Source organism: Ostrinia furnacalis, unplaced genomic scaffold (assembly GCF_004193835.3).
Source record: "Ostrinia furnacalis isolate ACB-3 unplaced genomic scaffold, ASM419383v2 OfSCF7583, whole genome shotgun sequence".
Classification (NCBI taxonomy): Eukaryota; Metazoa; Arthropoda; class Insecta; order Lepidoptera; family Crambidae; genus Ostrinia; species Ostrinia furnacalis.
In genome coordinates, this window is record NW_021137822.1 from 1 (window position 1) to 10928 (window position 10928).

At 33.9% G+C, this 10928-nt stretch overlaps 1 long non-coding RNA gene across 2 annotated transcripts; it reads right to left on the bottom strand.

The window, feature by feature from the left end:
- Positions 1-374: 374 nt before the first annotated feature.
- LOC114365348 (uncharacterized) lies at positions 375-9590 on the bottom strand. 2 transcript variants are annotated; one of them, XR_003656940.1, is made up of 3 exons: positions 9547-9590; positions 874-996; positions 375-416 (listed from the first exon to the last, which is right to left on the bottom strand). It is a non-coding gene; the product is annotated as an uncharacterized LOC114365348 (long non-coding RNA). The 2 variants fall into 2 exon arrangements; XR_003656939.1 differs by having other exon boundaries at positions 9542-9582.
- Positions 9591-10928: the final 1338 nt, after the last annotated feature.

The following is a 10928-nucleotide window of genomic DNA, read 5'->3' on the forward strand; positions in this document are numbered from 1 at the left end:
CCAGCGATAAATTATGGTTTTGGATGGGGCTTCATTACCAAATGCAGAAATCATCCGGTCAACACACTGTTTTTGTGTTAAACCACTCTGAAAGTCGTAATAAATCATCGCTCTTGAATTTTCTCGAGTCAATTCCATTTTCTCAACGACTAAACAAGTTTCACAAGACCTTGTGATAAGACCGAGAATCTTTTTTTAAATAAATAAATGGTATTCGATGCTTAAAACCAAGGAGTTTGCAATTAAAAATATTTTAATATGATAGGAACAGTAGGAATATTCTATTCCCGATACTTTTAGTGCAGCCCTCGTACCACCACTTCGGGTCATCTGGGGGCACGGCAGTGCCCCCACCAAGTCGAGCAAAAAAGCGGCACGGCCGTACCATCCTTTTCTCGAAGCAATGGGGATGTTGCCTGGGTCAAAAAGCAAGAGTTTTAATTAGTCCGTCAGTTAACTTATAAAAAAATACTCTACACGTATTTTTCACTTTTTCAAACTAATGAAAATTTAAAGAGATAAAGCGCCCCAAAGTTCATAAGAAGAGGCCCGTGACGTCAACGTTACATAAATATATTGACTTGGCCATCGCATGAAAACACGTGTAAATTAAATTATTTAGTGCGATGGCCAAGTCAATATATTTATGTAAAACGTTAAAGATTTCCTGGCCTGGACTTGGTATTACATGGATCTCACAACTTTTTACCGTAGAACAACTGAGTTGCGAGACTTGTTTTTTTTGACAAGTAAGTATTGTTTTTGATGGGTCAAATTGGCTGGCGCTAAGAAGTGGCAGAAGCCAGTCAGTAAGAACGAAAATATTAAAAGTCAGAATGATAAAACTAGACGAATCGATACAAATATACTAACCAATGCTTCGCGGGTATTCCTGGCCGAAGACATTATGTTCGTACTTCTTCACCAGTTCCTCGATACTGTCGGACATTTTCGTTTTCGTAATCCTAATTTACTGTCGCTTCCATGATCCAGGCGCTTTAATTTTCAAGATTTTGTTTTAAATAAATATTAAAATATGTGATTTGCATTCATATTTTGAGCCTAGTTGTGTGCATTCATTTTATTACGCAGTGTTGTAATATGAAAACGAATTTTTCAATTAAATCCAGCCGTTTTTGGTAGAGATAGATTTTAGTAGAAATAGATGGGACCTAGTAGAAGAACGAGCTCCTTTTTGCTTTGTTAAACTCGTTTTTATGCTTTGGGTAATAATACAACTAAAATTACATTAATTAGGTATAGTTTTGATCAAGTGCGATAAAAACTTTTTGTCACCGTCCCAGTTCGAGTAAAAAGTATTCATAATAAAGTAATTTATTAATATTTTTGTTTACCTAATTGTGTTTCAGGCCAGTAGTGACTAAAATTATTAGTTAATAAGGTTTTTTTAAATTCTTTTTGTGTCTTTGTGGCCAGTGTACCTACCTAACCTTTGGGTTTACCAGAAGACGTTAATAATTTCATGATAAAGTTTTTATAATGACACCAGGTACTTATGTACAATTTTCATAAGCCGGACCGTAATTCTACAAACAACCAAAATTATTTAGCATAATTTACTGTGGGAAACTAAACTTAGAGACTTATGAATAAGATCATAATAAAAACCCTAATATTCTAAATATTACCTACAGTTGTACATCAGTACCTATAGCATCTTATCATTAATCTCATCTATCACATCTCTTATCAATTCTTAAAGTGTTTTCAAACACTTTGTTGGTTATTGAAGTTTTTACCCGACTCTATTTTACATTGTAGTCGACGCAAATCAAATTTTGCAAACAAATTATGTCGAAAAACATTGACACCAAAATGTCTGTCCCTCTCTTGTTGGAGAAATGCTATTGCAATAGGTATGTTGAGGATTTTGAGTCAGTGCAATTTCTGTTATAAACACCTACATTATTTACAAAATTGCCAAAGTTTTGGACTATAATTATGTTACATTATTTATAGTGCAAAGTTCAAAGTCAAGTAAAGCAATCCATTAACTTTCACTCTCCGTTCTGTTTGAATGGGTGGCTATAACAGTATCTTGATGTAAAATAATAGCGTAAAGAGCTTCCTCGTTGTGGATGAAAAAAATAAAAAATAATCGTATTATCTCTAGTATGGGCAAATATTGTGATAAAATAATATCCACAACAATCGACTAGTTTTCTCTATCTAAGATTGAATCAGATTGTATGATGGATGATGTACTGGTAGATACCGGTACTTTAACTGCTAGAAAATAACGTAGTAGAGGTGTATAATATGTCACCGTAAAATTGTGAATTCCGTTAGATTATAATTTGACGTAGTTCCCAATTTCACGTTGATATATACAAGTCACATTTCCATCTTTTTGAGGAAGTAAGCACATGTTTTGATTTAATTTAAACAAGCGCACTTTAAATTAAATTAAATAGCAGTTGGATCACTGTCATTTATCTACATTCAAATGCCTAATTTGTATAGCCATCTGAATTAAATGCACTTTAAGATAATCGTTTGAGTGCAATGATAACGTAAGTGTGAGGTTACACACATTATAATCAATATCAATAAACAAAAAACAATATTAATCGTCGTAGAACACTAGAATTTCCATGAAAGCGTATTTATTCCTTCCTTGAATATATCAATTTAAAGAAAAACAAACAAAATAAAGTATGTTATTGGTATTTTCAATAACATGAGCAGATTTTAATAAATAAAAATTTCCATATGCACCAACTGATAAACACTGATTGCGAAAAATATCGATTTCTTTCGATATGATAAGATAATCTTAAAGATTCACCTTTAATAGGTATGTGACGTTTTTTATGGGTTAAACTTAGTTTAAAATAGGTGAAAAACTTACCGATGATATGTAATCACCGACAAAAGTCTCAAATGAACTGCACGGTTCGGAAATATCATCCCATACTATCTTATCTATTCGAGAATGCTGAGTCTACACAGTATAGTCAACTACAAAAAAACCCTTTAGCCTAGGCACATATCTACCACCGATTTTTAGCTGGCCGATAGTTGGGTCGGGTTGTTCAGTATGGAGATATATGAAAGTGCGCACATTACTCCGATTTATTATAGACCGATCCTTCATATAAATTAGAATCGGGCCCAATCAGAGGTGGAATTGTGTAAAGCAATCGTAATCATTTGACAGTTCATAACGTACCATAAAGTCAGTTAAACAAAGCGTTTGACAGAATAATCGTACGTTATGAACTGTCAAATGATTACGATTGCTTTACACAATTCCACCTCATATCTATGATCTGAGGGCCCAACTATCGGCCAACTAAAAGTCGGTGGTCAGCGCCTAAGCTTAGTATCCTTTCATCCCGAACTAGTCGGACTTTTTTTTTTTTTTTTTTTTTTTTTTTTTNCGGCTTGTGTGTTGCCATTCGTCGAGTAAAAACGGGGAAACGGTTAAGGAAAGAAAAATACGGAACGGAAGGATCGGGCGGAGAGAAGAAAGTGATCAGGAGAGCGGATTGAGGTAGGATAAAATGACCATATTAATATACAGTAACAATAAATTGAATACTATATACATAATCTTTTTTTTTTTTTTTTTTTTTAATAATAAATATAGTCGGACTTAAACATGCTAATCTCAATAAATTGATTAGATTTATAAGATTTTAGGGAAATTGATAAAGTTTTCGTGGCAGATCTGCTTTCTTAAAACAAATGAAAACAAACATTGGGTCAATATAAAATATTTTAAATCGTGAATAGTTCAAAGTTACAACAGTACTAACTACTCAATGAACAAAACAATCTAAAACGATTAAAGTAGGCGAATGAGATTTTAACCCTTAATTCGACGACGTGCGATATACTTCCCATTGAACGAAAATAAATCTCCGTAAAAAAATTGACCGTATATCTTGAACTCAAGGTGTTTATTTGCTCCCTGAACTATCTAACTATGCTGTCAAAAATCAGCAAGGCACCAATATCGATGAGACGCGAGCAATCTCCAATAATATGACGGGGAGGAAGGGCCCGCTGTGCGGGCTCTCGGTAAATTGCATTTTATTCATTATTTTACGGCTTAATACTCTTGTAATATTATTAAAAACTATAGATAGGATACCTGCGAAGCTACTTACAATGTATTTACTGTCATACAGAGTTTTGTTTTCGTTTTACGACACCTATAACTTGCATGTCCAGTATACTTCCCGTCGTCGAATTACTAGTAAAGTAACTGCTAAATACTATGTCCAGTATTCTTCCCGTTATCAAATTGTTAGAAAATTAACTTTTGTGGTTTTTGGTAATAATATTTTAGGGATCCACACATAATATGTTTTCTGCCTCACTATGTATCGTGTTTCAGAGTTTCAACTCTAAAAAACAAGCCTTAGTAGCATTGGTTCCGCCTAACACTACTCCTTTTCATATAAATACAGGTTTTCATCAGAAAATTGTTCTTCTTACCCTGCTTTTCCATCAGTTCTTGCATAGAGCGCATGAATATAGACAGCTAAATCTTTAACTCTGTCTTACTCGAGGGAATAATGCCAGAGGCATGGAACAGAAGCGTGGTGGTACCCTTATTAGGTATTTTTTCTGGGGTCCCATACAAGCTAAGAAACGAAATCAGTAACTGTTTTATAAATTTAAATAAAAAAAATCCGTCGAATGAAGGGTTAAAACACTAACGAAAACTCTTCAAAACTAAAAATAATATAGTCATTACCAGATTACAATAATTATCCTGCTTTCGCCTCCGAGATTTATTTTACCATGTAGTACCCCTGTACGACAACCCAATCCGCACACAATATTCAGCGTAGTAGTAGTAAAAAACAAAAGAGCGGGCAACCCCACCCCTACCACGCTGTGGGCTCGGTGTCCGAGCGGTCTCATTCCTTTGTGCGCACGCGCAACGACCGCACGCAGTATAAGAAAAATGCTTAAGTGACGTCACCAGGACGTTTTTACCGACAAAAAACGTAATTATTTTAAGTTGTGCAGTGTAGTGACGAGAATTAGACCCAACACAAGGTTGGTTTTAACAACTATTTTGTGCAAGTGCTCGTACATTTTTATTATAAGCGTTGTGACACGACGCGTAACTTTGACCCATTTTTAGCTCCAAGTTAACGCGCGATGTTAACCAGTAGCCATTTTTTGCTCCGAGGTAATGCGAGATGTTACCCAGTAGCCATTCTTTTGCTCCGAGGTAATGCGAGATGTTACCCAGTAGCCATTTTCTTAAATCTCTTCGGCGAAAACAGGATAATTTAGATCGAACTTCACTTGGTAAGTTCGTTTGATCATTCAAGTATAAATTTAGAATTTCTAAAGAACGCGTCTGAAATTAACCTCATAAGATTGGTGAAAGTTTCTTATAAACATTTATCTAGCCGAGTGTACAAAACACCTACACTGATAAAGAGTGATAATGCCTGTTTTCAATGAATCATTGCTAAAAGTGTTAATGAGCCACTCTACTTCTACCGGCTGAACGATGTATGTCAGTACATCAGTATTGTTATTGCAATATGACAGGCATTTCCGGTCTCTACAGGGTGAAATTTAAATATTTAAATCGTTGGTATTCTTTTCAAATTATACTCTACTTATTACATAATTATAGTACGTTCCCCAAATAGGAGACATATCTGTGAGTAGACTCCTATTTTTAACCCTCGACGAAAAAACGACAGGGTGTGACAACAGGATGCCAATGATTTAAATTTCACCCTGTATAGCTTAGTGAGATTCTCAGACGGGACACGTGAAAATATTGTTTTTTTAACAATTTAAAGTTTATGTAACACACTTATCGAATTTCGATATCAACAGATTTTAGTGTTTTACATTGACACTTTTATCTCAACAGCCTTCATACGGTAAGTAAAGGTAATCTTGCCTTCTACGTTACTTCTAAAAATAATATTCAATTTTCGGTACACAGGGTTGAATATTTTTTGTCACGCGCTATAATTTTGTTAAATGTGTAACAAAATTTCAATTTTGCAAGGGCTTTTTAAGAGCTTATGAATATGATTGTTTTTGTATAAAGAAAAAATAATTTTAGGTATAACAAATTTTCATGTGACCTTTATGAGATTCGAATCTGACACTCAGTCTTTGTAGGTAGAGCTTAATTTAGACGACTTGCTACTTAGACTGTTACAATAATTTGTAGGTACCTGTATATTAATGCTATGGTAAATAGTAGGTACTTCAAACGATAAAATGTGATGATAGTGTTCGACAGTGAGTGATCGTCATTGAGAAAAATCACATGTTTCAAGTCGACTACAGCTCACGTGGTTTATCTTTAAATCGGATGTTACTGCTATGTAAAATTATCACATAGTTAAATAAATAAAATAAGGATTATTGATTGATGTAAGTAACAATGATATCTATTTTTACCCGGCTGCGCCAGAAGGAGGGTTATTAGCTAATAAATGTCATGGCCTATAGACTTAAAAAACTGTTTCACTTTTCATGAAGGGAGTCTTAATAAAAAATATGCTATGTAAGGGGTTTTATTTAAGTAGGTATCAAACTCAATTAAGATTAGATCAAGAATCTATTACGTATGTTACATTGTCATCCGGCAATGATGGAACAATTTGACGATTAAATATCTCAGATAAAAATAACTCGATAATTATTCTACTAGATTATCTCATAGTTGTGTCGTTGTTATATCCATTTAGATTATAATTATCAGCGTAAAGAATGTGTAAATTGTTTATTTATTGATTAGATTTAACATTAGACGGATGAGAAAGCATTAATCAGGGTAAGGCCCAGAACAGACGGTGAAACGCAACTGCAACGAAACTGCAACTGCTAGTTACTTTAGAGTTGCATCTAAGTTTCTGCCATAGCGTCCGTTGAGAGACCACACATGACGCGACCAGTTTGAAACTTTCAGTTTCAGTTTCATTCATAAGAATCATTAGAATGTTGCAGTTTCGTTGCAGTTGCGTTTCACCATCTGTTCTGGGCCTAAGTGACCACTTTATGTACCTACTCTTCAGGGATTAATAATAATATTATGTATCAGGAATTTTAACTGAAAACCCCTAATCAAAAGTAGTCTGGCGCAATTGGGTGCCATACTCTTATTTTCACTATATTTTTTGTCATTACAAAATTGTGATGGAGTTTTCGTTTACAATCATTGTTTTACAAATGAATAATTTCTAGTTTATTTATTCTGTATTACACTTGCTGGACATAATGTTTGGAGACATTTAATTATTTGCCAAGGCAGAAATACTAGGACACTTATTTACAGTTTTTCAATTAGCAAATATAAACTTTTTATAAGTAGCAAGAGTAGGTATGTAGAGCTTAATTAGTACAAAAGATTACAGGTTTTGAGAAAACAGTTAATGTTTTTGTCTTTTTAGGTTGAACCTGACCTAGTTACTTATCTTTAACCGTATAATTGTGGGAAGCAAATCTTCGAGGTCACAAAACAATGATTCTCATACTTGAAGAAACATTAACAAAAAGTGCATAATTATTTCATCGATAATACGCTATTCTTGTTTGTGATAGCGTTAACGCTTCATACCAATTAGTGACGCAGTTGTGTTTTATTTCTAAACTTTGTATTAAAAGGTTTTTAGTCACAAAAGTACCGGCTGTTCTCTTTGTTTAGGGCGTAAAAGAGGCAACAAGGTACATAAGTCTATAGCACAAGACATACACTTTTAAAATTTAAAAAAATTAAATTCATTGTTACTTTTTAGTTGTTACAATAAAATTCACGAAGGCGAGTGAGCTTTACATGTGTGTAGGGTTATTCCGTATTCGACCCACGACAAACTCAACCCACTCATTATTTTCCTTACTCAACCCAATTTTGTTCCTTACTCTACCCACAACTAATTTTTAATTTTATGTTCCTTATTCACCCCAAAAACATTCCTAGCTCAACCCATTTTAAAACCACTTAAAAAATATAAGATTTTTATGTACGGTCAGAATAAAAATATATTTTTTAGAAATTTAAGCTCAGTTAATTTTTGTGTTAAGATCGTGCTATTAAATATAACTACAGGAGTTCTGATACAATAATATATTTGAAAAACGTTTTTCACAAAAGGACACAAATAAAATAATGACTACATGCAATTAGAACTATAACTTTTCATAACAAAACAAAAAGTAGACACATTTTTTAAAATCTTATAATAAAAATCACAGATTAAAGAGGAACCATTAACTTACATAATTTGAATCTAATATAAATCTACTATAAATCCACTATAAATCTTAATAAAAGTATTCATGTGGACGGATAACTAATCCCGCGGTATAAGTTTTGAGCGGTATGATTTGACCAAAGTTTCTTAATTACCTTAAAATAGAATAAAATCTTCGATATAATTAAGTTAATCAACATTTTTAAACATTTTCTAACAAAACAAAATATAGGCCGATTCGCAACATTGTCAAAACAATTAAAACCGGTTTAAGGGTGAACAATGGATGGACAAGCCGCTTGGCAAGCGGTATCGGTTACTCATTTGCATAGATAACAGTTAAAAAGATAATAACTCACACTTTTACCTTTAACAACGGTTTGTTGAAAGTGCAAGTTTTCCCATATGTATGTTTGTATATTTTATCAAACATGTAGGTGATGTTTTTTTTAAATAAAAATAAATGTACTAGTATGTATTTATCATAATTAAATTTCTGGACAAATAGTAAACGTTGCTTTGCTATCCATACTTGTTTTTGGTATATTTACTTTGGGTTGAGTGAGGAATGCATTTGGGTAGAATAACGAAATTCTGTAATGGGTAGAGCTAGGAATACTAATTTGGGATGAGTGAAGAAATGGGTTGAGTTGTCATGGGTCGAATACGGAATAACCCGTGTGGTAGCTCGCTACTGTCCGTTTTTCAAAAGTTTTGACAAACATTACACTATCGTTATGTGCATGTATACTTACACGTACTTACACACACAAGTAAAGCTCCTCGCCTTCGTGAGTTGCAAGAACTATAACTACTGTCTTATAAGTTGCCAAGTCGCCATAGTGTTTAGGCTGATGTACCGTGTCGTCTGTCTAAACTTCTCCAAAATCATTACTTAAGATATTTTTTATCTGATTGAACTAAGATTACTATCAATCTTATGTTATATGAGCACTGTCAGCAGTACAAATGTAGCAAATATTTGAATAAGAAGTAGCTTTTTACTATTATGCAACGCACTCGAAAGTCATAAACACACAGTTAACCATATTATATTATGTTTTATGCAAAGTACTTTCACTGCATTTCGCATAGTAATCCGTAGTAAGAAACACACACAAGATCTTAACAAATCAAATACGAATGCAAATCATATCAATTGCGAATCAACTTTCACCGGCGACCAAATAAATATGTGACGTAAAATAAACAAGCCCCGATTAGATTTTGCACAAATTAAATAAATTAACTTGTTTTGTACGGTATCATTGTTTTAATTATAAGTTATTGTGACACGGCATACGATTGTAATTTTATTATATTATTACTATACTTGATCGCACTCCACTGCGCACAGGTAAAACAACACTGATACGCGTGCTCTAAATTATCTAAGTTATCAATTGTTTTATTTTATTATCAGTACAGTCTGCGTGAAAATTTATCTTATGGAATTTCAGACACTTCAAAGTGAACTCTAACAGAACCGCTTACCACTGATTTTAGAACAGTCTAAGAAAGAATTTCTGAGCATACCGCATACCACTCACTTTAGCACATTTTAAAATTTGATAAGCACCGCTATATCACGGCAGACTGTACATTTGTACATACTTGACCGTAATCTCATATCATAAATATTGTACATGACTTATGGCATATACTTATAAAATATAGCTTAAGATGTAGAATGTATACATAAGCTACTATTTATCAAGGTCCTTTGTGGAAACGATATAAAAAGCCGATTGTATCTTTTAGAGTATTAGTACTTGATCATTATTTCTTTTGTGAATGTTCTGTAAAGAAAATAAATAAAAAATAGTCGGGGAACGTGCTTTTAGTCTGGTTTTATCTTAAATTTGGTTTTATTCCTATTGAAAGATTTAAGTGTAGGTATTACACTCGCATCAAAGGAACGAATTGCCGAAATGTAAGAAATAAGTGTCTTTTATCACGTGAAAGGTCAATAGGTAATGTTTAAATATTATCAATTTAAGTCCTCTGCTAAGCTTTTTTAACCACAACAGGGAAACTCTTGACCTGCATCTCACTTGATTGAAAGTGACGTTTTGGCTGTAGGTGGAAACAAAGCTTAAGCCTGATCATATTGAGCCATTGGTCCATCGGACAAGGCTGCAGACTCTTTCTCTACTCAAAACTCTATCTTTCATCGATGCTGCGCTACTGTATATTATCATCGTTTCAGAACATAGACCTCCCTCAATGACTTCCATAATGCAGACGCTATGCAAGGTGTTTCTTTACGAGATCGAATCAGAAATGAGGAGATCCGTAAACGAACTAAAGTCGCTGACATAGCCCAACGGATTAGCAAGCTGAAGTGGCAATGGGTAGGGCATATAGTACGCAGAACTGACGGCCGATGGGGCAGCAAGGTTCTAGAGTGGATGCCACATACCGGAAAGCGCGGCGTAGGACGTCCACTCACAAGGTGGACCGAGGACCTCATAAAGGTAGTGGGAAGGCGCTGGATGCAGGCCACCACCAACCGACTACTACTACATATTATGCGCTAAGAAACTTTAAAACCAATGATTGGTTTTGATAGTAACGGTAAATTACTTACATAAAATGAATGACATTTGAACAAGATAAACTTATCTTACTCAATGACCTTGGAACACACCTCAGTAATCTTATGACGGACTGACGGCCAGAGATTTTATGGAAAGATTTTAAGAACCTTATCTA